Consider the following 27,945-nt stretch of genomic DNA (forward strand, 5'->3'; position numbering starts at 1 on the left):
ACGGGCGAGGAACCGTAGCTCTCAAACGTTATTTGGCTTCTGTGCGAGATTCTCGCCAAGAAATAATTCAATAATTTCTCAACTATTGCTCATTGTTTATGCAATGTGTACAATATACATCCGTTGATGAAATATTCGTCCTGAGATGTGACTCAAAAAATTGACGGTACCAATCATGTTACAAGTAAGCGTATTTAAATATGCCAATTTGTAAATTAAGGTTAACAACATATGCACAAGAATAGCCAATTCCATCCCTCATGAGTCAAAAATAGTTGGCAAGCGAAATTTCAGATACATGGGTACTAGTAGTTTCGTTGAGGCAATTGAATTCTCGACTAGTCTACTTTTTTTTTAAATTTTACAGTCATGGCCATAATTACGCTTATGACTTTGAAAGCCCAGTTAAAATCGTGCTATTTACTTATCAATACTACAAGGCAAAATCAAATAAATATTTCATAAAAATAATTAATGTATGCCTATCAACTCACATTAATGCTTAAAGCTGCAGCAGTAGCCTTAATTAGATCAGTTTCAATAAAGTAGAATAACATTCTCAAAAATTTAAACAAAGCAGAAATAAAAATACAAAATAACTAAGTGAATAGCGATGGGTGATCATAAATAAGTAACCAATATTTAGGTAGAACTTGGTATAAACGTACCAAGATGGAAATGGAAGCCGCGACCTCTTGATTTGCAATACCCACTGGAGGGAACCTATGCCCAAAATGGCTGGTTAACCTTCACTCATGAGATATTTTAAAGAATAGACCATGTTGCTTGATATTCTATCTAAAATCAAGGTAATACCTGGATTTTAAAGCTTGCCTTATTTTACGTAAGACTGAAAAGAAAATAGGTTTTGAATGCTAGAAAATGTGGCCTCTTCACAGCTCCTCTCCCCGTTTACAAGCCAACACTCTTTTGATATTATTTCAAATGGCCTTATCCCCAAAATTTTAAGTAGCACGCGTTAATCCTAAAAGTGCAAGAAACTGAGTCGAAACATTTGAAGGCATAATTCCCCAAGTTCAAACACCGAGGACCGGAACAGTTTCATGATCAAGACATTAATGGAGTCAGGTCCATCGACACAGAGGACGAACACGGTGCCCTTCCTCTAATTTCCGTTATTCCTTGCGTAGGACTCATCAACCAAATGGAAGGGCACGGACGCACAGAGAAAGATCACTTTGGCTCCCCTTCCGGTGGATGACCCAAGGAAAACGCCCCCGCTACCACTCTTTGCTCTCCCGGAAAGCGAGGACGTGTCGTCTTCGTTCAAGTAGCTCCAGCTTTCGATGGGATATGAACGCTGCTCAAAATGAACTGTGTGCCCTACCCAAGGTCCCCCATTACAACCAACACTATTTATTTCCCATGAGTATATTCTCAATATGGGACGGACAGGATTCGTGAGGAAGGACTGGAAATTGGGGGAGCGAAGGAATACGAAGAACAGGTTCGGAGGAGAGTGATTGGATATCACGAGGGGAGAAAGATCGGGAGGTAAGAACCTGAGCCGGCTGAACGGGCTAGGATGGCAACGATGAGCGGGGTAAATGGTGGGAAAGTGGGGTAGGGGCTTGGTTGAAAGGAGTGGGGGTAACGCGCAGATTTTGGTGGAGACGACAGTGAGGAGGTGAGCGCCGTAAAATGGGGAGTAGAAGGTCGGTAGGGATGAACGGGAGGATATTGCGAGATGCAATATTGACTACTTGTCTGTCGGGGAACGAAAGGGGTGGTGAGAGAGGATGGGGATGATTTTTGAAAGGAATTTAAGGGGGGAGAAATTGGGCTATGTGGGAAAGGAAGACGATAGGACGAGTGGTAAGGAGAAGTATGGATCAGGTAATTATTACGGGTGAGTGAGAAGGAAGAGGCCTACAACCTGAGCTGGGTGCGTGAATTTCAACAGGTAATGGTTATCTTGGATTGCAGAGTCGGAAGAATTTCAGTCTCATGCCATTACACTCACCTCTTCCTCAGTTTAACCACCTCCTTGTAAAATTTCGGAAATCCCTTGCTGGTGGTTGTTCAGATGTCTTCATCAATGCTGTGCAATCCGATGAAACCTAAAATAAATAATTTTAATTACAACTTTAAGCCTTCTTGTATAATGATTCTTCTTGATGTGTTATTAAAAGTTACATGAGTGAAACAAAAACATGACTAGGGAAAAAATGTGTTCATTAAGATCTTTAAATTTCGACTGATGTTAGTTTACATAACTTAAGTTGTGTGCTTAAAATAATTTCAATTTTTACTCTGAAATTCCGTTATGCAATGAGAAGACGAATATTTATTGATTACAAATACAATAAAAAATGGATTAACAGAATCTTTGACCAAAATTTTGCTTCAAACAAGGCAATGTTAATGTTTAAGTTTGAAAATTTGCTCATAATTTTTAACTTTTAATGGCACACTGCATGTAGTAAGTAACTGGTTTGCCTTGTAAAAACATACTTAAAGCTTCCAAACGCAACTTTTTATACTAACCTTAGTCCTTTCTTAGCAGGAAAAAAAACCTTATATCCTAAAACTATTTACTTCACCTTGTTCTTAATAAGACAAACAGTAAAGTTGTGCAGGGCTAATTAAACAAAGGGAACACATTTTACAAGCAATTTTGTAGCCATTCCATAATCATGAGTCCATTTCTTTAACGATACTTTCTCCTCGAGAACACTTTTTCCTCTTTGTTGAACGAAGGATAGTTTAAACAAAATAGATAATATTCAACAGATGGCTACCTACTCGTATCTCCTTGGACATAGGTGTTATCAAAAATATCTCTAAAACGATCTTAATTATACCATATCAAATAAAATAGCAAACAAAATGTGAAATGTTGAACACAAAAAAGGGAACATAAATTACTAAGCATTCGTTTTTGCAAATAACACCTAATTCAAGTCAGTATGTACGCAGGAGCGAAGTTTTTCAATGCCCTCTCAGGCGGTTAAGGAGTTTGGGTTTCCCGCAAGCCATTAGGGCTCCTCAAATTCTTCCCTAAAGCCCAAGCCCCCTTTGAAACGGGTAAGCAAACTGAGCGAGGAGAAGTAAGGGTTAAATGGGTAAGGGTTTTGCCGCATTAAACCAAACCTCTACTCTTCCCCCTTTTAAGGAACAAGAGGTCCTCATGGAGAGAAAATTAGTTCTGTGGGCCTCACAAAAATTCCTTTTCCAATTTGGACATATTGGATGTCAGCCACCTCAATGAACTATTTCAGTACATTAAAACCGCTGCCTTGACTATTTTCAACGATCTTGCGATATTGTTTACTGATACCTTGATTATGTAACTTTTATTTATATTCTTTTTTCCGACTACGATGAAATATTTTGTGTGTCTGTGTAAATTTGTAGTAAAATAAACACTACAGGAATTCGGTCTTGACAGGATGATGGTAAAACTTAGCCACCTTGAATATTTATTAACCCGATAATTAGTATAAAACTTTCACATAGCCCCTTTGAGTCGATGGCGTTTCAAAATGGAATGTTTATTTCAAATTAACCTCGCTTTTCCGTGTATCACGTCATTTAAAAAGTTGTTACTTCGTCATTCTTGTTAATATTTATTTTCAAGATTGTTACGGATATAAAAAATTGTGAACATAAGTTACCACTCATTGAAACAGGATAATCCAAATCAACCCGAACAGATATAAAAATTCTAGGTAAAATTTATAAAAATATAGAAAATTACTGGACGGGAATCCACTAAATTACACTAATCTATACCCTGATTAATTAAATATTTAATCTCCACAAAATATTACTCCTACGAACTTAAATTACAGCCAATTTAATTTAGAAAATATGGAAAAAAGAGGTTAAAAGTTTGTTTTAGCATGCTTAGCATGAGTCACGATGGTGCTTAGTGGTGCTGTCAAACACTGTTTAGTAGCGTATCAAGCTATCCTGTTACCTGCAAATTATAAATATATTTTATTTGTCTAGATTCAATTCTAAAACCATGGTATAGTATTTTTTTTGTTCACTATACTATATTTATCCCCCTGGTATCTGAAATATTATCCTTCAGATATATATCGTTCTTCAGGAGGTGTCAAATTGATTTTTATCTGTATACTAGTATGTATAAATATCTGTAATATAAATATCTGAATAAATTACGCAGCTCCACTATAACTTCATCTGTTTTGCCCCGTCCTATCTCTCAAGCAACAGAATATCCACGAAGTACAAAAAATTATGTTTTTATATTTTCACACTAAAATATTTTCCATGTTATTATTATTGTAATAGTGTGATGTGCTCCCCTCTACTCTGTAATCCCAAAATTATCTTCGCCTAGTTAATTATGTGCGCTATTATGTAACCGCCGATAAACGATCCTTAGCATTATCTTTGCCGCATGTGAAATTAAACTTTAATGTTATTCAGGATGGCTTTCAAAAGGAATGACCTATATAGTATATCTTCCTTCCAGATGTCGTATATACGAGGGTAGGCTGAAATGTAATGCACACAAGCTGGTAGAGCGCGAACAAAAACATACAGCAAGATCAGGCAAAGATTACATTGAAGTAAAATTCTTAAGTTTTTAAAATCATATGTCTATTTTCCAACATAGTCACCGTTAAGGCTAACACATTTCTCGAAGCATGTGACAAGTTTTGTCATTCCACCACTGAAAAAAGCTTCCGAATTTTCTAGAAACAAGAACTTGACAGTTGCCTTCACCTCATCACCTAAGATGTACTGATTACCCTGGAGGTGTCTCTAGAGTTGAGGAAAAAAAATAAAAATCGCAATGTGCAAGATCGGGGGAATAAGGAGGGTGTGGAATCGGTTCAAATTTCAGATTTCGCAGAGCCTCTCTAGTTACGCGCGGGGTTTTTGGATGAGCGTAGTCATGTTGCAAATTATTGGCGCCAGGTTGCCTTTAACACGAAAAACCTCTCCTTGGATATCCCAATACGGTCTGCGATACGATTTTGTCGATCATTTTGAATCAACACTTCAACGGGTTGGCGATATTTATCGGTTATGGCAGTGATCGGACGTCCGCTGCGTGTTTCATCAAATATTATGCCTTTCCAGGCTCGCAACCGCGAAATTTTATTACCCATCGATTTGCAGTAGACCTAGCATCGTCCCATAAACAGCCTTAAAGCGACGATTAATCTCAGCAGGAGTCACCTTTTCAGCAGTTAAAAATTCGATAAGAGCACGCAGTCTAACTCGCGCGGACATAGCACTAGAAAACGTCTCCATACTTCCACTTCTGGAAATACACTGGATTATTTACATGACCTCAAACCTGCGAATGCATGTTGAGGGGGAATTTTACTTCCACATGCCACCAGGAGTGCTTCTGAAGGCCATTTTGTTTGTGGTCTACTTGCATTTGTGCATTAGTTTTCAGCCTACCCTCGTGCAATGCCGAAAACAATTTCCCCCTACATTTGTCCTGAACACAGGAGAGAAAGCTAGTTTTGTTAGGGAGATAGATTAAATACAAATAATCCCTGGTTTTAAGAGTAAAATGTACGTAGGTGAACACGAGTTATGCCCGAAGATAAAAGGAGATATTAGTTAAATTATAGTGGTATGGAGGATAAGGTTAGTAGGTAGGATATGGTTTGATATAGATTGAGAAATCTATGCCTGAAAACCTATTCTATCTCACCTGCTTTATATTTATTACACTACTCCCTAGTGTCTTATTGATTATTATGGCTGATCTCCGCCGGATATCCTGCATACGATACAAATTATTATGCACGATTTTTCGGAATTCCCAGTTATTTCTCCCTCTTTTTGTTGCTCAAATTTCCTCACGTTAATGGAAGTGACGGTTTCCTATTAGAAGTTTTTCCACCACGCGGCGCCGGGTTCATTATGTTTCCATGATTTTCATTGCTTAGATTATCATCATTTACATAGAAGATAGCGGAAAATCAATGAACTGAATATAAATATTTATCCACCCTGTATCTACAGTCGAAATCAAATTCTGGCTGGACAAAGTATTTTTACATGACAAGTGTATTCGTAACCGTCACAAAATTAACAACTTTCCAAATCACGCCACAGAGTGACAAAATATGCCTTTGGCGGTGGAAGAAACGTTATTAAATGAGTAACTAGTACAAAAAATTCACACCCGTAAACATAACGCTGATTCTTTACATTATGTGAAGCAGAAAATCATGAGTTAAGTAAATACAGGTAACATAAGGCAATATTTGAATGGTAGATTATTAATGCATTCGTTATAGTGAAATTCATCGCGTAATATAAATGTTTATAGTAACTACGGGAACATCTTAAGTGGTGTGGCACTCATTCACCCTGACTAACAAGCTAACATCCGCGGTGATCTTCTGTTTCAGGATGCCTACCTACGCCGAAATCAGATAGAATAGATAGTTTACTCATAAATCGGATTTCTATTACATTCGGAGGACTCGGTCAATTTATTACCAGAAAGTATACTCGCTTGAATGAAAGAAACCTACTAGATATATTCCACACACTTTTATACGGTACTGCTAGTTGCAATAAATAAAGTCCATCTCAAGGCCCCTGAAGATGACGCCTAGGCATTTCTAAGTAGTCAAGGTTGAAACCATTGAGTCTACTCGCTATTCTGGATAATTTTTAAACGAGGACTTAGATATGAAAAAAATTCGCTAAAATTTCATAAAGGTAATTAGAACCAACTGATGAGGGGAAGTTATATCTAAGCGTGTACCTGAAGCTCGTGTAATTGGGTATCGAAAAAGGTCGATTCGAGCGTGCCAGTCGACATTGAGGATGTAGTGATTGTGACGAAGAGGAAGGGAGCTTCTGTGGACAGTACGTTATGGTAGAATGTTCTCCTTCCCTCTTTCCCAAAGGCGCTGAATTAATCCCCGGAGAGTGGTATGGAGTGGCCCCTTGGCGGGACAAGGGGTGAGTGAGAGTGGGAAGGTGCTTTAAGCGAGGGGAATGTGACTTTTTCCACCGTCTGACGCTGTTGAAAAGTGAGATTTGAGAGGAAAGAGCGAAGGAATCCAAATCCTGGGTGTTGTTTGCGGGGGTTCTGTTGTTAACGAAAAGGCAGTATAAGGGTTGTAAGAGAAGAGTTTTAAAACGAAGAAGGAACCCTAGTAGGAAAGAGGACAACCTTAAGAAAACTCAGAAACAAAATAAAAGCTCTAGATTTCATTTCCACCAAAGCGCCGAGGAGAGAATTTCAAAGAAATGCGCGCCATTTTCCTGCTCACAATTTTCTGATTGAATAAGGATGGATTTTACTGGAAAAGGTAAATGTTCGGAAGGAACTGCGAATTATTAATAGGTTTATCTCCTGCCTTTGATGACTGCACCCATATAAAAAGATTCATTGGAATAAGGACGAGATGGGGAAGTTAAGTGAAAGGAAATTATTTGCGAATTGAAGATTCATAGGGTCAACTGCACAATAATTTCCGAGCAGAAAATATCGGTAAATGTCGCTGGTAAATAATAAAATGTTAAGTTCGAGTTAACGCGGTCCGTTTCACTCCAAAGTTGGTATGGTAAACAAACTCTTCACACTTCCTATAAACAAGTATTTTATGTATTTAGATGTAGATGCCATTAACTTGCTTAATTCCGAAAAGCCGACGTAGATTTACCATATTGTCTCCCAAGGGAAAAAAACACTGCATGTGTGACATCTAGTTGTAATATTCAAATTTAAAATTAATGCTTAAAATGTGGATTTAACATCTGACCTACTGAGGGAGTGAAAAAAAAAGTTGTCCAAATGGAAATTGATTTGGCCATAAAGCAGAGTACGGAAGTATAATTCAAATTATGTCACAAAATATATTATAGGTTGCTATTTCTCCAGCAAAAAGAGAAGGAAATTATTACATATTGCAACTAAAGGAAACAAAGAAAAATTCAAATTCATAAATGCAATTTTATAGACATTCATGTGTAAATTATTGTATCATATCATATATTTTGTGTAAATCTCAGATATTATTTTAAATTTTATCTGGATTATACATTACAGAGTTTCCTAATTAAATATTTTGGCTATTTATTAATCTGCAAATACCATTTCTCAAAATCAGTATTACCTTGAAACTTCCGAACTTAACCAACATAACTTTAATATATGTCTTGACACAGCTTTTTTCTTCATTCTTCTAATACTATTACTACTATTGTCTATATATATATATACATATATATTATTCTCTACTGGCCCTAGTCTAACATTAAATTTCAAATGAATGGCATTTGAATTAATAAGCGCGTGATATTCGTGGGGATAAATTGTGTTCTCCAACATCCTTCAATTCAGGACAGTTACTTTTCTTGCACTTTTATCATGTCAGCTCAAGCCAAGAGCTGCATTCCTGCGTTGAGGATAAGGTTTTATTATTTTAAACAAGGCACTCAGAGGAAATATGCTTGTAAAACAAAGGACCGTTACGCCTGCAACACAGAAAAAGATATTAAATTTATACTTGCATATCCTCAGTCTTTTCATCATAATTCGCTGTTTCAACGAATGAGAAGAGAATGAAACCCATTTCACTTTCGATAATAATCATAAATATTTACCAGAGATTTAAAGGTAAGAATTCTCTTTAACAAAATGCTATAGAAAGGTGACGTGTTAACAATTGAAACGTATGAATCAGGCATAAAAGAATGTCCATGTGGCTCATGTGTTGAATGTCTTTCAACCGAAACGTTTACCTGTTTCCGCGCTCTTCAAGAAAACTTTCTATTTATTGGGGTACCTATTCAACCATCATTCGGTGGTTACGCGTGTGTAATTTCTCCCAGAAGGACATGAATAATGTGAAAGTGTATACAACTATTTCCGCTTTAATGATTTCAGAGCAGAGTTTATATTCATTCTCATTTAAAGCAAAGGCAATAAGTTTCCTTCCTTTTAAAATTCCAAATTTTCTAGAAAAATTGAACTTCCTTAAAATATACATGGTCAAACTTTTTTTCAATGTTCCAAAGAGGATTCGCAAAAATTCTTATGTTCTTGAATACCACTTTAGTAATATATTTTTCAGTATGAAATACCTGTATTCCCTTATATTATAAACATTTTTATGGGGAAAGAACAAAAAAAATATAAAACATATTAACAAACTAAAATGAGAAAGTAAACAATACCTCCCATCACTATGGTTGATATACTCTCAAGATTACGCACCCAAAATTTCGGTAGCTGTGATTGATGTCTTAAGGTCCTCATAATGGGTTTCTTTAGTATCTTGCTGTTTAACAAGATATTCTTCATCCCTGCTGTGAAATCAATATAAATTAATTATGCATGGTAGAATTAGATATTTTACATAATGTAAGTGAAAATTTCAATCGATCACCCAAGTTAACTCTTCACTGGCCCTAGAGATTTACGAATGACCCAAATAACTACTGATCGCAGAAGAATGCAAACATACTCGTAAAATCCTTTATTCTTCATTAGAAAAGCATTAACTGTTTGGCTGATCTAGGCTGATATTGAATCCATGCCTTCCAGTCATTACACTGTCTTTTGCACTTCACATGATTGAGGCGATTCTTTGGTTTGGCAGCTTAATTTTTGCAGCAAACAACTATGATTTAACCTCTATGCAAACAAATATTTAAAAATTGCACCTCAAATCAGGTAAATTGCGTAATGAAGGAGGAAAATTCAAATAATAAACCCGATAATCATTTACTCTTTGGCAATTAATGATCTTCTTTGATATTTTAGTCACGTGTTATCAAAATTATTTTCGGTATCAAAACCTTCGCTTAGGCAAGTTTAACTGTTAACTTAGGAGCCCAAATCTTACCAATGATCCTCTGACTCGATTTCACCTTATCACTTTTGTTCATCATATTCCATGCTCTTGTCCACTGATGAGTACCTCTCAACTTTCACCGTCTTCATCTTGCTTCTCGCAAATCCGTTCCGAAGGCTTCAACAAGGCTCCACCCTTCTATACGAGTTTATCGAACTCCTTAGCCATCTCCCATTTCCTCTTTCCCCTTGTGTCTCACCTTACACTAACACCCTACATCTGCCCACATTTCTCAGCCACTGACCCAGAATGAAAACACCATTCACCGGAGGCAAAATCCTTGTGTAGGTAGAGAAACGAAACAGAGGAGGTACTGCAAAGGAAAAGGTCCACCCATTAAATTAGAGATAGGCTTCTGGATGCATCATGTTACTTCCACCTTAGAAAATTGTCCATCATGGTACCTCCCAGCTTACTCTACTGATACTCTGTACACCTCATGCCTCCAACCCTATATCTTCTTTCCTTTTAACATTAGCATTAGCATTTCCCTCCATTTAACGACCTAACTGCCCCTCTTTCCATCAACAACTCCGTTCACCCGTCCCGGTTTGAGCAACTTGAACTTGAGTTAAAATTGTTGCACGTAGCATTGCTAACTTTGCTGTTGTATGTACTAACCTTATAAATTTCTATTCCCTTCTCAATCCATATTCGGTAAGAAAAAATTAGATGAATTGGTTTAATGAATTATTTCGTTCTAACGCCATTGTGATGCGATTTTATCACCTATTTTTTTATGATTCAGAAGGATTATCCATATTGTGATTCTAGAAAATAAGCTGAACATGATAATCTATACAATAATTTTATGCATGTAAATCCTTTTTAAATATTTGAAGATAATTAAAAATGCAAAAAACGTATAAGTCGTATACAATTAACAAGAATGTGTCCGTTTTATAAGTCAACTAGAGAATATATGTTAGATTTAGTACAACTGTTTTATTCGAGGAAGCTGGGTGTGGAGAGTTGTTATATGATTATGATAACATTTTCTGAAAATGTATTTCCTCTTTTATCTCAATTAACTTGGCTTTTCAGGTAGGAGGTTACGAAGTTGACTCGTTGATGAGCGTCGTTTCAGTGAACTCTAATTTACACCTCAACATTTACCGCTTTCGCCTTTTTGTCAGCGAATGTCAAATTTCTTCTTTTCTCTTGCATTAGATGTTGTTTACAATGAAAATCAAGGATGAAAAGACTTGCTAGTTGATGCAAGTGATATATCACAAAAGGTGGTGTTTACTCACGTGAACAGGCAAGGCAAAGGTGGCAATGGCGGCCGCATGCTTCCTCAATTAATTACCGTAAAAGGCTTCCCTGAGGAAAAGTACGCTTCTCGCTCACATGCCCTCTCGCTAGCAGTTCCTCCATAAGTCCTTCATGAGATTACGCCTCATATTTTGTTACCTACTCTACAAGATGGCCTACATCAATGCTTGTTGGACCATGTTTTATAAAACACTCTCCTTGATGATAGCCTCAGGCGAATATGAGAAAACTCGTAACTAGAGGATATCAACCAGATCTCTCATCACCAAAATTGTATTTTCTAAACATTTATGTTTCGTATAATTTGAGGATGGTCCTTTCTATCCCCATGAGTGGACACGCCATTGAGGTAGCCTGTAGGGTATTATTTAGGTGTAGATATATTATGTTTCATCTGTTATTCTTTCAGAAGCATAAATAGTATAGCTGATAAATGCATTAAGATAAATCACAGAAGTAGCTAACTAAAATCCTCATACGTCCTTCGGGTTCTCAAATAAAATTAAACCCCAATCAACGAAATGTATGATCATATTTTTTACCTTTTAAAACTGATATTTATGGTTAACATAATAAAAATTCTTGACAACTAAATCTGATGCATGGTCAACCTTCATCATCTAATTTAGTTACTTTGAAAAGTGAGAATATTCAATACTATAGTGATTCAAATGAATTCGTGTATCCTCAATATTTTTCTGTGCTAGTGGAGAATGGAAGCAGTTTCAACTTGATTCACTCATCTAGATTAAAATGTAGCGCTTTCACTGTGAGATAAAACATTAGTCTTTCCATTAAAGGTTCTTTCCAAACTTGATGGAAAAAGTACTAGATCAGTACGGTTGGAATTAAATTCCATGAAATTTAGGCCAGAGTTTACTCGCCGCCGTATGAAAGAGAACAAATAGTCCTGCAAATTGTGCGTATGAATATTGTCCAATATTTCTCTGCGAGAAGCAGCTCTTTATATTTTCCGTGTGAATACTATCCAAAAGAGGGCAATTAATAGTTCTTCCGTTGGAATTGATTAATAAAATTTGTAATATTACAACCTATAAAAATAAGAAAAAGCCATTAATAAGTTTGAAATCCTTATTTTTTGCATCCTCAAGTTGTGAATACGTTAAAGGTAGGAGCAGGAAGTAGGAACAAATGACCTAGATGTTTGGGGTCTTCCGAGTAGAAAATAAATATTTTGTATTGAATAAATACGTAATGGAAGGTCAATGAGGAATGATCCTCTTTCCATCATGCTTATTAACCATGTGAATTGAAAATTGTTTGAGAATATGTAAAAATTTATAGTAGGCTGAACACAGTAAGGAAGAATACAGGATTAATGCAAAATAATGGCGGTAACAAAAGAGCAAAATAAAATTTCTTTCAGTACTAACGAAATCTATCGTACGGTACCCTTGGTTTTTTCCCCTCTACTCTCATTTTGACATTCTTAACAAAATCAGAAGTAATTCTCACCCTCTTACGCTCCAATACTTTACCTTCTCTTTTTTCGCAGCAGTGCCATTTCCAGGAAAAGCCTCATTTTATTACCTTTTGATGAGTACCGTGTCGTGCTCTGAGCAATTTCTTGCTGGTTTCCATATCCTAACAAGGCGCACCGTTATTCCATTTCCTCTTTTGACCCTTGAGCACGACTTGGTATTCACAAAAAATTCTTTAGTGCCTGCGGGAATTTCTTCACCTCTCTAACTCACACTCACGGACTCGATACGTTGAACTTTAAGAGTAATTTCAATTTACCATTTTTCCAATGAAAATTTGGAGGAAGAAGGATGAGGAATTAGAATAAAAATGTAAGAATAATGAGGAAATGTGTGACAGGTAAAAAAGAAGAAAATGAAGAAATTTGAAATTTGTAATTTCACGAGAAAGGGTTTTTCACAGATTCTCCATCTTTGCGTCTCATCGATGGCATTTTATTTTCAGGATATTTTATGTCACCATTCATCGGAATTGGGAGATGTCAGGTTGAATTATCATATTTTTGTGACGCTCAAATAATAACTGCATCATTCTGGAGGCAAGAGGATATTGAATGAAAACATTCTCCTGCCACGAGTGCTATTCCGGATAGAATTAGATGTTTCCTCCTACATTTGTTCATATATAATGGCACTTTCCAAGGTATTGGTAACTAAAAACTGTGGACCAACCAAGGTTTTGAAACCAAAGAGACCAATACCCTATTGAGGTAAGCTACGTATCAACATCGCTATTTATCGTTAGATATAAAAATCGCATTGACCTTGATCAGATTAACAGAAAATTGAGTAATTTGGTTTTGCATAGATTTTGGGTCGAAGTTTGGACGGAACGCGTAAAACTTTGACTAATGTTCAATGACTGTTTTTTCGAAAAAATTACTTCTTATTGCCATAAAAAGAAAAATTACAATATTTTGCAGAGCATAAATTTTTCCAGTTGTAACAATCTAGAAAAATGCTTTGTACTTTTCCATTGATAATTGAATTTATTACGACTCTAAGTTACAATTTTTATCTATAAAATGTAGCCAATCAAAGAAAAGCACAAAATTTCGAGTAGAAAAATTTCAAATTCTTCTAATTCTTGAAATAAGACAGCTGGCCACATGCCCACCAGCTGCAACAATGGCATTATAATTTAGAAAAGAGACTAATACGTATAGACTTTGAGGACCGCGAGTTAGTGAGTTAGTTCTCCGTAAGCCATGTACTCCGCGGTAGAGTGCTTTTTCTTCACGGAAACATTTTATGGCAGTAAAAGCGCAGCGACAGTTTATTACGCGAATCGAAGAGAGAAATCCATATTGACAATTGGTTTCTAGACCTCTCATCTGGTGAGAGGAGCGACTCAAGGTCGTAGAAATAAGGGTATCACATTTTCAAGGTCACCGAATGGGAAAAATTTTATTTGTAAAGGCCATATATAACCAATGTGAATGGCAAAAAGTAGCAATAAAGTAATTAACAGTAACCGATTCCAATTGGTAAAATGGTTAAATGCAGGTATATAATACATATTATCAATAGCAGTCTTACTCTTAAGGGAGAACTCATTTGAATCTAGGCACAGGACCCCTAAGAGCTATGGAGTGGTTACCATGACAAAAGGGTTTTTAAATTTCGCGGAAAATACTGAATGTGTGAAACAAAGCTAAAATTAATGATTCCGCAATGGGTTTGAGGAATAAGGATTGCTAATATTGCAAATTTAGGTCTATAAAGCCGTAATCGAGTAAATTCGGCATGTCTCTCGTGAGATGGAATATTTAATAGCAGTAGTAATTAAAAATTAACAACCTTAAAATCATTTACCTCGTCAAGGTTAAATCGCGAAAAGTATGCATATTATGACGTTAAAAATATATAAGCATGATTTTAATGAAACTCAACTACCCTGGATGATTAATGATGATGGATGACGATGATTTTTCCCACTACAACGCGCTGGCTCATTGGTCTCTAAGAACTCTAAAGTGAGTTTTTAGCCAAAAACAAGACCGCTATGCTTCCATACTCACCCTACTCAATGCAGCTGGCCCATGTGACTTTTTCCAGTTCCTTAAACTAAAAACCCCGCTCAAAGGAGAAAGATTTGCCACTATTCTAGAGATAGGGAAAAATTTGACGGAGGAGCAGGAAGAAACCTTCCAGGACTGTTTAAAAAATTAAAAACACCTTTGAGATAGGTGTACATATATTTTGAGTAATAGATTACTTCGAAGAGGACCCTAATCAATAATTTTTTTACATAAAGAAAGTGCGGGAACTTCTCGTATCAGTCACTCTTGAATGTACGCATGTAACTGAGATTTAAAAATGCCATTCAAAATTTCAAATTTTCCATTTTCTTTCTATCACAGAATCACCTTCCTTTTGCTCCCTATTGCCTCTTTGGTATTAAAATCATTACTTTATAATTCACTTTTAAATAAGCGTAATTACGCTCTAAAAGGGTTTAGGTATTTTTTGTCTGAAAACTAAATTATATTTATTCCAACTTCTGTTGTTCACTCATATGCAAAATTATTTCCCATAAATATTATGTTTGAATTGGCCTATTTAAATCTTATCTCCTCAAAATGATGTGTGCATTTTTTTATTTTTTTTTCGAACACTACACATGGTGCATTTCCGAATGATTTTTTTTTTATTTACTCACCTATTTGACTACGTATATTTTTAAGGCAGGGGACGAACCTTTAATTTCAGTGAGAAACATACTTTAAAAATACTACAACTGTAATGTTTAGAATTTGGAATTACCCACTTATTTTGTTGCTTTCCCCGATATTTAGCCAGTTAATGTTCCTTAACCTAAAGCTAAAAAATCTTCACGCTGAATCAAAATGTACATTAAATGAATACTATAGAGCTTCAGTGTACAAAAGCGGTAATACAAGGAACGTATTGCGGTCGAAATTGAATGAATAAATAGATCAGGCCACTCTTTTCGCTTCTTTCAGGCCCAGTACCTCTGCTGACGCAGCATATTATCTTTAGAACAAATCGTAAGTGCCTCTGACGCATCCCTTATTGTATTCAATCCAACCGTATGTGAACGATTGAATTTTACGGGTAAATTTCCTTGGAAATACCCTGTCCCCAATCACAATCTAAAGCCAAAGGATCCACCATTAAAACGCTATGAATGGTTCCCCGACTAATCAAACATCCCCCCTCACTTCAGGGGATTTGAAAACAGCTCCTTCTCCGCAAAACACAGCCCTCCGCGCGCCACTCCCATTCCGTACACTAATCCTCAGCCTTCCCATGTCTCGCATATTCCCTTCTCCTCGCCGCACCCCACAGTACACCCGTCAAAATCAATCCAATCTAACAATCTACATGGGTGGGTTAACGCAGAATCGCTGCCGAAATGCCTTCTTTAGCAAATCCCCGCTCCAGCTCTCTCCAGCGAGTATGGAGAGGGGGAAGGGATACTCCTTAGCCAATGTGACAGCCGCATCCCCCTCTTCCCCCAAAATGAGCCATGCCGGATCCAATCCGGGCCTTTCGTCCCTCCTCCCTCGCTCGAAAAAACAATGCAAGTATCTGTCAGTAACATCCACTGCTCCCATTCTCGGTTAACTACGAGACCCCTTCCCCATTCCTTTCACCTAAGCTCCCATTTATCCCCGAAAAGTTGTTCGGCGCTGATTCGTAGGGGGAGATCTCTTCCTTTTGGCGAACATAAGGACGTGAAAGTGGAATAAAGCACGGCCGGGATCCTCCGCAATATGATGACGGAGCGACGAAAGGGGAGAGCCAGGAATAAAAGTTTAAATTGGAGCAATGCGATACGCATGGAGAGATGTCAAGCTGGTAAAAATTTAATTAGTGGAAGGAAATAATAATGGACAGTGAGATGCGTGCACGGAGGATGAATAATGTGCGTGTGGTAAGGGATTTCGGGTGGCAAGGGAAGATAAAGCAATACGAGATGTAGCTTGTCCTTCAGGCACGTAAAAGGAAATACCCCAACAAATCCCCTTTATAGTGACACTTGTCAGTAAAGCAAATGAAAAGAAAGAAAAAATATGTCACCAAAATTTTTTAGGGAAAGACATGAACAAACACTACTGTATGGTGAAAGGAAACTAGCAATGAGAAAAAAGAAAAGGTCAAAAGGGTATAAAATAAAAAAGGGATTTTGGGGACTGGACCAAAGTAAAAGGTACCCCTCCCGTTTACCAGGTGTACTGGAAAATAGAATATTGGATTCCAATAGAAGCAATGTGAGATTTAACAAACATCAAGGTTTAATAATTCATAAAGCTAAGAGTAAAGGAAACTCACATCTGAAGTTTCCCCGAAGGGAACGATGAAGTGAAATATTTTCTAACAACGTTTTGTAAGAGTAACCATATTTTTATCGCAAATATTTGGATCAAAGTGTATTGTCAATATAACTTTTTTATTTATGTAGAGATAAAATGTTAAAATAGTTTGCATATTTTGCCTACTATATAAGCTATAATTAAATGACATGACTTGGACAAAAATAGAGAGTTAGGGCAAAGAGTAAAAAACATAGTTACCTAACATAGTCTTCGTTAGTTTGAAAGAAATGGAGGTCATTGATTCGAGTCAGAGATCGCGTCTGGATATGAATATGAAACAGTTTTTTCATCATTTCCAAGTGGTTCATTCTACTTCCTTCATTAGATCTGATGATTTCTTCCAAACTAATACGATCCTAAAGTTGAATTCATTGGTCGTATGATTCTGATGATTAACACAATTTCCTAACCATAACCCAAACCATAGAACCATAAACCAAAGTTGAAGACTGTACATCTTAAGCTAAAGATGAACTATTCTTACAAAACAAAAAACAGACACACTTCTAATCCTATTTTTTATTCCTTGCAAACTTTAATTCTGAACTTAGGACAACCATGATTTATAGAGGCATGAAAAATTGAGACTAATATTCTTGCAAGTTATCACTCCAATCTCTGTTTAGGTAGCGCCTTCAGATCTACGATTCACTGCCAAAATCTTTTATTTCGCGGACGAAGGTTACAAAAACAGAAAAGCATGCTTTTTAATTTTGTTTCCGTCACATTGCTTTTCCCTATTCCGCTCTGCATTTAAAATTTCTGTCACCGTGATACTATCATAATTTTTATTTGCATCTGTATGTTATTCTTGGCATTATATTACAGAAATATTTTATTTCCAAGTGATGCATTAACGCATAAAAAAGTTTCGTATAAGCCTTAATTAGTTTACCGCAAAGTATATTATTATTACTTCAAATTTCATTCGTTGATTCCGGCTTTTTAGAACAACCATTTTTATATCACCCTTGTCCTTCCGTTGAAACAATAACCTTAGGTCAAAAAAAATGCAAATCCGTTCTACGTCAAACACTTAACGCATCAAGGTCTACTGAAATACAAATCCGAAATAGACGGGAAGATAGCCATCCCACACCCGTGTGCAAGCCACGGGCTTCAGCATCCGCAGTTAACGCCTCTGAATAAAACCACAGAATGGCTTAAAGGCGATGACATCTTTAGGAAAATGGAGCACTTCGTTCGCCTAGAGGTCTACGGAAACGCTGATTACGCTGCCTTTTTTTATTTTTTAAATTAAGAGCCCTATTTTTTCTTCATCCCAGACAAATCAGGATGGTAATGCTTAATCAGAATTTTCATTACATTACCAAATCCATTTTGAGTTTGTTCATTATCTATAAAATCAAAGAAATCAGTAAAATGATAGTATTTTCATAAAAACGAAGATTCCAAAGGTAATAAATAGCCTTTGTTGTTTGTTATAGGAAATTTGATGAGTCTTAAATGTGAAAGGCAATGGCGTATAACTTCAAGGTTCAACGAAAATAATGAAACCCTTTGCACAATGGATGATATAATGTCCCTCTTGTAATACTCAACGGTATGCGGCCTATACCACGACCAAAAAAAGTAGGTTGGTATTTCTGCAAGCATGCAGAAATACCAACAATCGATTTGATAAATCTGGAGGATGATAGATTGTTTGTGCCTGCTACACGTACTGTATCTGAAACGAAGAGTAGAGAAACTACGAACAAAAATCAATCGCAGTATCTTACATTTCCTTTCAAAGTAATATCGGTAACTTGAATGCCGGCTTATTAATCATATTCTAGTCGATTTCAAGAAGTTTCTTAGTTCTTTCATAATTATAACTATAGGTATTTTAGCAATGTTATCTTTTAGTTCCTTTATTATATTTTTGAGCAAAGTATGTTTAGCATGTGTTGCATAACATTTTTAGATGTCCACCTAAAAGAATCAGCACTTTTGATAGATTTATTTTGATTTCGTTGAATAAATAAAAAATAGGACGCGTAAATTTGAATTCTCAAGTCACTCTTTGATTGTGAAAAACACAATTACACTATAGCTCAAACATATTATGGTACATAGGCTTGGCATTTTGAAAAAATACGCCGAAGAATAATGTAACTAATCCCTAAATGTTTCAATAGCGCATAAATGCCATGATTGATGCACAACAATTACAATTTAAATGTTGGCGTAGTTAAATGCAGTTTATCGGCATATTTCATGCTGAATTTTTCAATTAATTCATTCATTTCTAACGAAAAAAATGTGACCTAGAAATAAAAAGCAAAGCCTTTTTAAAAGTATTAAACAAACATTTGCCTGAAAAATAGATAAGGAATACAGTTTTCCAATGAAAACAAGTGAAACATGTGAATTAAGGAGGGGATTTCCTTCACATATTGCGGAGAAAGCAGAAATGGAATTAGCAGGAGGGATGGAGATTAACTCAAGCAAAGAGGATTTTAAATCAAAAAAGGATCTCGTAACACATAGCAACAACGGTCCGAATACCCGGAAACCTATCATAGAAAATATTCATGAACTGTCCACGGCTGAGGGAGTTGACGATAGCAGTCATAGACAAAAATCCTAGAAAAAAACGAAAGGAATAACGGAAATATGTTGCTATACTATTATGATCAAATGAAATGCATGTATCAAATTAATTATAAAGAAGTCTTTCGAGGAGTGGGTGAAACTTCTGAGAAGAAAAAAGGCAATAGAGAAGGGCAACTAACCTCTCACATTCCTGAGAACAATATTTAAGTTAAGTTCGTGACGAGAGTAACCATGGAAGGGAAAACTACAGAGATCATACCAGGATAAATGTTCGAGAAGCAGGCGATAGAAAATTCCTATGCGAGGAATCTAAAGTATATATAGAAAGTAAATTTGGTAAAATAATGTGAAAGCCTTTAACACTGAAATGTCTGGAATTGAAAACCTTAAATAAAAGGGATAACTTCGCACGGCTAAAAATGTTTCAAAAACCGGCGTTGAGTTTGTGGAATAACGGAAATATCCATAAATTTATTTGCGGTGAACTTAAATTTACAGGAATCTTCGTCATTAAAAAAATACTATTCATGGTTCAACAAATACTTCTAATTAAATGGGAAAAAACCTAGATTATGTTTCAATCCTCACTTCAGTAAATACGTGGGTACTAGGGTCTTATGGCAAATTTTCAAGGAATTGACATAATTTGCAGCTTGTGCAGAAATTGTGTAACTTTTTTGACTAAGTTTTGAAAATGTTAATATAAAGTCTGTTTCGTCCCATTGCATTTAAATTATATCGTCTTCTCAAGGATATAAACGATTATTCACGCAAACATAAATTCATCTCGGCCTCCTTATTGCGATTCCTTCCTTATTTAATTCTTGTTTAAATTAATAAAAGTGATTGGACTATGAAATACTTTACTCAGAGATGTATCATTGTCATTCATTTTCAGTCAATTCATAAACAGTCAGCATAAAAATTTTGGTAATAAGTAGAGCTTTGGGTCAATTGGCTCATGTTACCTCTCTTTGTTCGTTTTTGCGGTAGAAACGTTAACATTTTCGAAACACTGGAAGGAATTTCTGAGGATATTAAAACAGGAGTGAAAATGCATCCGTAATGTATCCTGTACCTTCTTTTTTACTATAATCCCTAGATGCATCGCAAGTCCCCACTAAGGTACGTATTAGAGAGTGCTGGGGCAACGTTGATGAGCATATTAAGTAAGAATTCTGTAAATGGGCGATTGGCTTTGATTCATTGGGTGATTCAATGGGCGATTCAATGGATGATTAGCATGATGATGACTTTGTGGTGACCTTAAATTATACGAGGAAAAATGAAATCATTCAATCTATCTGCTTGACAGTATTAATATTTCTTCTCTAGTCTTCAACTATCCCTTATATTGTGGAACCTTTGCTATTACCCCAACGCCGTGTCGCAAATTCGCTAGACTGATACGCATATAAGATGCTTAATTTAACAATGAGTGTCTCCGCTAAGTGAGCATATGTTATCTGTATTTTTTAAAAATTATCAATTCGTTAATTTCCTGGACGGGTCCCATATCTTTGCGGCATATTCGAAATGGGACCAAACGGACCACTCATGGCATGTTTTTGGTACCGATCCTCGTATATCCCCTCCAATTAGTACTGCGCTACCGGCTTACAGCACTATCCCACCATTATCAGGTGGAATAATATAAGAACCCAGATGCACTACATGCGAAATTTAAACACTGAGCTCAATTATGCCTGAAATGCTGAGGCTATTTACCTTAGTATGCCATTTTCCTCAGAGGGTATGGTCCAACTCTCGTCCATGTCCCATCATATTTTATATTCCATCCATTAAGGATTCCATCTTTCTCTTTCCGTAACCGAGTAAGGGTCTTTATCTCCGCTCGTCTCGTGTCCTTGCTTCACTTCCTCTCTCGTACTACCAGTCATTCAACGCTCTACCATTTTTTCCATAGCGAAATCTAAACTATACACTGCGACCCACCACCACGATTGAAATCATTGGACTCAGAGCGCAAGATTTTAATTGTATAATTTGAAATGCTATAGGTATTCAATTTTCTTGTAAGTGATACAAGATGTATAGTAAGTAGGTTGGTAGCCGAATGGACAGAGGGTTTGGGATTTTATGGCTGTGTATTTCAAACTGAGCGATGCTTCAAAGGATCACCAGCTACAAAAAGATCCAAAGGGATGTAATTTTCTCAATATCAGATTTTTATAGGAATTTGCAGGTGAAGCGACCAAATATACTGCCGATTTTAAGCTGAAAGCGAAATTTTTCAACGCCCACAAGATACACCATGAGCTGAGAGACCGATCACAAAGACTTCCTTCTGTTGTATTAGACTAATGTGGAATGGTCATAAATAGAAAAGGCTGATTTAAAAAATTGTTTCAGATTAAAATATCAGTTAATTATAATTTTATATCTTGGTGCTATGGGTAAATTCGAATATTCCTTACCCTTCTAACAATGTCAGCTTTGTATTTCGTGGGCGAACAATCTCATATCCTAGTTTCCATTATAACCCAGCTGCGCTCACGTCCTTCTGGTAACAACTTTTTGATCGTACTGCATTGTCGATCGATTAATACCTTACCTTCGATTAATACACTACCCGTCCCTTCTTCCATACACTGGGAGGATCTCTGCCTCTTGCTCCCTATTTTTAACCTCCACATCCACCTTCCTCACTTCTATATTATCCCTCATTCGTTCCCAATATATTACCCTCGTTTCCAGGAGAGCCGTTCATCATTTGCCCTCGCCTCTTTTTCTCCTACCATCTTTGCCGAATCCCCCTGTTCCCGACCCCTGCCTAACTCAGCTTTACGTGTCTTCTTCCCCTGCACTCCTTCATTCTTCCTCCCGTGTCCGACTCAAAACGCCCCTGCGTTCTCGCTCGCCCTCGCATTCACAAAGCACTGCGTAGTCCTGCCGTCCACGCTCCCGCACCCTCGTTTCCCCTCCTTTTACGCCGCTATTCATCTCCACTGTAATACCCTTTTTTCCCACGCATCACTCCATTTTATTGTGTATACACGAACTTTGACCCATAAATTTCTCCTCCTATCGTGAAAAGGTGTCCAATGGATTTATTTATGAGTTCACTTGTCCTCAATTTTACTTTTCTGATCTTAAGGAAAGAATCTCGCCAAACGTTTTGCCGTTCTTACATCCTCCTACATTGTTATTTCCGTGTTCACGTTTTTCACACAGTACGCAATCAATGCCCTGTAGGTAATATTTAATGTTCCTAGATACTTTTTTACTTCCTACTTCCACGTTCCAATATCAAAAGCTGCGGTATTTTGTGTTCAGTTTCAACCAAAGATAAGTCCTTTACAGAATAATTTTGCTGTAGCATGCATTGCGATAACAACGGAAGAAAATCAAGCCCATACTTCTACAAGGATGCCTATTAAATTACCCTTTTAGCGAAAAACGATATATTGCAGAATTTTTTAAGGAATTCCAGGAGAATGATACGCTTCGTCCTGGTAATATTGGCCAATATGATTGCTTTTCAAGTTAACTTTTTATGCTTACACTGCAAACGATTAAGAAGTGATGTTCCCTGGCATTAATGAGCCAGCCTCAACCCATTTTTTTAACGTTTTACACTATATTTTTCATTCTAATTTCTAATTTTGATTTACAACTACAGATTTAGAATTAATTCTTGAGTCATGAATAATGCTCGTACCGCTATTTCCACGTTCCGTTTCTGAGAATTTTAGGTGCATAAAGAAACCCCCCGCTTGAAAACTTCCGCCTTAAAAGATTACCCAGCAAGCAGATGGGATATCTTTTAAAATATTGCTCTTGAAAAATGCATATACATGGATTATAAAATAACTGAAAGATGGTTTATGAATATATACACACATACATATATATATATATATATATATATATATATATATATATATATATATATATATATAATTATATATTTATATATATATAATTATGTATATATATCTATATATATATATATATATATATATATCTATATATATATATATATATATATATATATATATATATATAAAATTATATATTTATATATAATTATATATATATCTATATATATATATATATATATATATATATATATATATATATATATATAATTATATATTTATATATATATATATAATTATATATATATATATATATATATATATATATATATATATATATATATATATATATATATATATATATATATAATTATATATTTATATATATATATATATATATATAATTATATATATATATATATATATATATAATTATATATTTATATATATATAATTATATATATATATATATATATAAAATTATATATTTATATATATATAATTTTATATATATATATATATATATATATATATATATATATATATATATATATGGGAAAATGGATACACACAGTAATCAACCCGAAGGTCGGTTTAGGAAAATGGATAGGAACATATACTATATAAAGGACGAACACACAAGAGGTGGGGCAGGCGGAATCAGGCAAATCACGAACGTAAAAATTATTTCCTTGACCGGGATGTGAAAACCGGCTCTTTTCAGATTCCGGGCGGATGCTCTAACCACTTAAGATTACAATTTAGGCAAATATTACATTTAAGTACGATACCAAAATAATATATTTATTTTTCAACATTGTCACCGTTGAGGCTAACATATTTCCCCCAACATGTAACAAATATTATCATTCCGTCACTAAAAACTATTTTCTAAAATCCAGGACTTGACAGCTACCTTCACCTCATCATTCGAGATGTACTGATTAACCTTGAGGTGCCTCTAGAGTTGAGGGAAAAAAATTTGCAAGGCGCAAGATCGCGGGATTAAGGAGGGTGTGGAATCGGTTCAAATTTCAGGTTTCGCAGAGCCACTCCAGTTACGCGCGAAATTTTTGGACGAGCGTAGTCATGTTGTAAAATTAATGGCGCCAGGCTGCCTTTAAGACGACAGACCTCTTCCTTAGATATTCCAATATGGTTTGTGATACGCTTTTGCGTGGTTTTCCGGTCATTTTGAATCAACACTTCGACGGGTTGGCGATATTTATCGGTTATGGCAGTGATCGGACGTCCGCTGCGTGTTTCATCAAATATTATGCCTTTCCAGGCTCACAACCACGAAATTCTATTACCCATCGATTTGCAGTAGACCTATCAACAGCATCGTCCCGTAAACAGCCTTAAAGCGACGATAAATTTCAGTAGGAGTTACTTTTTCAGCAGTTAAAAATTCGATAACAGCACGCAGTCTAACTCGCGCTGACATAGCACTAGAAAACGTCTCCATACTTCCACTTCTGGAAATACACTGGATTATTTACATGACCTCAAACCTGCGAATGCATGTTGAGGGGGAATTTTACTTCCACATGCCACCAGGAGTGCTTCTGAAGGTCATTTTGTTTGTGATCTACTTCCATGTGTGCATTAGTTTTCAGCCTATCCTCGTACAATGCCGAAAACAATTCCCCCCTCCATTTGTCCTGTACACAGAAGAGAAAGCTAGTTTTTCTAGGAGGAGAGATTAAATACAAATAAACCCTGGTTTTAAGAGTACAATGTACGTAGGTGAACACGAGTTATGCTCGAAGATAAAAGGATATATTAGTTAAATTATATTATGGTTTTATATAGATTGAGAAATCTATGCCTAGAAACCTATTCTATCTCACCTGCTTTATATTTATTACACTACTCCCTAGTGTCTTATTGCTTATTATGGCTAATCTGCGCCGGATATCCTCCATACGATACAAATTATTTTGCACGATTTTTCGGAATTTTCAGTTATCTCCCCCTCCTTTTGTAGCTCAAATTTCCTCACGTTAGTGGAAGTGACGGTTTCCTATCAGAAGTTGTCCCATCCACTGGCACACTTCATGATTCCGCTTCTCGATATACACTGGATAAACGCAATAAACTCAAACGTACACATGGGAATGGCAGATGAATGTTACTTCCACCTGCCACATGGCGCGCTCCTGAGGGTTATTTCATTGGCGCTCAAAAAGTATGTGTACGTTTCCTTTCAGCCTAGTACGTTTCGTTTCAGCCTACCCTCGTAGAGGTGCGTCCTTTCTTAGTATTTCTGTGTTTAAATATCTAAGTCAAAGTTTTGATGTACGTATACATACAATTATGCATACGTGTCCAAGGCTATAATGCTGAAATTTATTTTACCATACTTATTCAATAACAAGATTATTCTAAATGTATTTTTAATCTATACACACACACAAATATAATATATATATATATACATATATATATATATAGTACAATACACAGTAACACACAATATAGAAACACAAAAAAGGAAGAACACTCACACGTTATTTCTTGATATTTCGACGGAAACAATCCGTCTTCAGCTGAAGATTTAGAATATATATATGTATATGTATATATATATATATATATATATATATATATGGGTAGAGCTTCGGCCCGGGAAGTCGAAAGATTCGATGTTCCAGTCAAGAAAATATTTTGCACTTGTGATCTGCTCGATTCCGCTTTCCCCACCTCTCTTGTGTTCGTCTTTTTTTGTGTCCTATCCCTTTTCCTTATATCTTTTTCCACGTGAAGGAGTGTATGTTCGCTATATGGTGGGTTTTCGTGTTTGAATGCGTATTTGGCCAATGCGGCTCGTCCTATTTGTCAGGCATTGCATGCCACAAAACGCATTGTTTCTATCCTTTATGATTGTATGACCTATTATGCTGTTTGATTGATTCACTTACTTTCCTTTGTCATTTGCTCGTCCATTTTTCCTTTGGTGGTTGAAATAGCTCCCATCTCTTGGCCAAAGAATCTGAGCACTTGGTTGCATAAACCTTCCGCAGATTACAGTGCTAACTACGTTTCTTCGATGACTCAAGTCTTGGTCAAAGAAGTATGTTTTCACTAGTGAGTGATCTGCTTAATTCCGCCTTCCCCACCTCTTTTGTACATATATATATATATATATATATATATATATATATATATATATATATATATATATATATATATATATATATATATACTCTTATATACAGAAACATATATAAGGAAAAGGGATAGGAACACGTATAAAGGACGAACACAATAGAGGTGGGGAAGGCGGAATCGAACGGATCACAAGAGTAAAAATATTTCCTCAACCGGGACTCGAACACCGGATCTTTCCACTTGCCGGGCGGATGCTCTTAACCACTTGAGCTATCGAGGATATGTAATTTACCCTGAGATCCGTGGGTCTTATATGTCGCCAAGCGCCCCGATTCTTTAGCCAAGAGATGGCGTCAGGGGGCTGTTTCACCCACCAAAGGAGAAATAGACAATACACAAGAGGAAAGGTCCATGGTTAGAATTCATACAACATCATACAGGAAAAGAACAGTGCGTTTCGTGGCACGCATAGCCAGAAGAAAGAGATGAGCCACTAAAACCGGACCCTTTTCGTCGAAAATGCGGGAATACTTTGAATTTTCCTTACTTAAATATCGTGTAACGCCCCTTTCCCCTTGAATCACCCGTCCAATGTGAAATATGTTTCGAAATTAATCTATTCCGAAAGGAGGAGAGAGAGAGAGAGATGGGGGTCGGACGGAAGGAAGTGGAAGTTGAAGTGAAATTCCAATAAACTTCTGGAATTCGAGGCAACATCGGTAGGCGCGCTTGATTGACGCACAGATGAGCGTCACCATTCTATCGCATAAGGGGCACCAACCCGACCGATTTCCCCGGCATTCCACGCGCTTCAGTCCGTCCACTCGCTGAAACAGGACGTCTGGGAATTTGCAATCAATCTTTTCCTCCGACTTCAATCACCCGAGGTACGGTGTCCCCTTACGTTCCCCCGGGCTTTCTCTATCCCCCCCCCACCCATCGCTCTATATTCTGTAGACCTGCCTGAGGCTCCCTTTTTCCGGCTACTCCCTCTCACCAAAAACCCAAACTTTGTTCCTCGGCGACTCTGAGACAAGTACACTACAGTCAACTTTCACGTCCGAGGCGGTTGAACCCTAAGTTCCCCCCACTCACCCTAACTTGGCCACGTGATTGCTCCACTTTCCGTTTCGCCTTGCTCTTATCTTTTCCCCTCCCCGTTCTCTTCTTCCTCCTCTCAATCCTTCCCCCTTCCAGCATCATTCCCTTCTCCGCAGATTCGGGCTTTTGGTATTTTTTCTTTAGATTGGCCATACCTATCAGGTTTCTCACGTCGCCTCTTCCGTTCTCACGTTTTTGGCGTTTTTTTCACGGGAACATTCCCAATTTGGCATCTCATCATTCATCCTTTGGGATGGAAGAGGTGGATTCTTTGAGTACGAGTGCCATTTAGTGTTTCGATTCCTCGTGTACAGTACCAAGAACACGTCATGGAGTAATCATTGAAGCACAGTCCCGCCCTTCATTT

The 27,945-nt window shown here is 36.5% G+C and overlaps 1 long non-coding RNA gene across 1 annotated transcript in view; it reads right to left on the reverse strand.

Moving 5' to 3' along the window:
* Positions 1–2,025: 2,025 nt before the first annotated feature.
* Positions 2,026–27,945, reverse strand: part of LOC139688416 (uncharacterized) — a 220,162-nt gene continuing 194,242 nt past the window's right edge. Inside the window, exon 3 of the long non-coding RNA XR_011700743.1 lies at positions 2,026–2,081. This is a non-coding gene — a long non-coding RNA (uncharacterized lncRNA). The remainder of the gene's footprint in view (positions 2,082–27,945) is intronic.

This window comes from Hetaerina americana, unplaced genomic scaffold (genome assembly GCF_022747635.1).
Source record: "Hetaerina americana unplaced genomic scaffold, ioHetAmer1.1.p SCAF_2, whole genome shotgun sequence".
Taxonomy (NCBI): Eukaryota; Metazoa; Arthropoda; class Insecta; order Odonata; family Calopterygidae; genus Hetaerina; species Hetaerina americana.